Raw genomic sequence first — 1,103 nt, 5'->3', positions numbered from 1 at the left:
AAAGAAAAACAGAAAGACCTGAGTTCTTGCCTGGATCTGGAGCCCTCCACAGCATCCAGAGACACAGCAGGAGGACATGGGCAGGGCTAGGGTTGTATTAAGAGGTTGGCTGGAATCTGCTCAAATGCCTGAGACAGTTGTCAGCTGTAGGCCCAGAGTTCGGTGGCATTGAACGTGGGAGAGATGATGCTGGTCGAGAACACTGAGGGACATTAGGGGGCCCTGATAAGGCTGGGGGGACATTTGCTTCAGGGAAGAACTCTATCCCTACAGGCCCAGGAGAAGTCAGCTGCAAAATGCAGCCCAGACAATTTGAACTTATTAATATTGCATCACCTGCAGAGATTTAAAAAACATCAATGCCCAGGCATTGACTCATAAATGCTCAGACTGATTGACTCATAAATCTCTGGTGGTGGGACCCAAACATCTCTAAAAAGCTCTTTAGACGATTACAATGTACAAACAGGATTGAAAATCCCTGTTGAAGAGGGAAGGAAAAGTCCCTTTTCCTATTTACTGTGGCAGAGGGCTAGCCAGTTCATCAAAAAGCTCTGTGAAGCTACTTAGACTAATATGAAAAAGGGGGATCCCGGGCACCCCCTTCTATATCTCATATGATTAGGATTCGATTTCTGTCAAGTGCCCATTGTTACTACTCTGATCCTGGCAGGGTTATGACAAAAGCTCATAAGAAGTAGCAATTGTTTGGGGTCAACACCAGGAATAGCTCTTAGTTAGTCCTTGCCTATGAAATAAAATGTTGATAATCGATTGATAAGTAATAGAGAGGGAGAAATCCTTAAAACATTTTCTCCCATAAAGCAGAAAATAGCATCAATCAACAATAGAATAATTCTTATTTAGGCTATTCAATGGATAACAAGAAACCTGACATTTATTAATAGAGCTTTCAAGATAGCCAACACCCCAATAATTAATTATGTTATAATTTGAAGTTGAGGTAGAAAGTTGTCCTTTTGGAAATGATTTGGTAACATAGGAGAAGTTGGGTTTAGAGGAAAGATCACAGCATTTGATGTTCAAAGACCTCAACCAAGCCCTGAATTCACAACTTATTGCTTACCTTGAATGTGTTTTTT

This window comes from Hipposideros armiger, unplaced genomic scaffold, assembly GCF_001890085.2.
Source record: "Hipposideros armiger isolate ML-2016 unplaced genomic scaffold, ASM189008v1 scaffold_655, whole genome shotgun sequence".
NCBI classification, from domain to species: Eukaryota; Metazoa; Chordata; class Mammalia; order Chiroptera; family Hipposideridae; genus Hipposideros; species Hipposideros armiger.
This window is presented reverse-complemented; position numbering follows the sequence as displayed.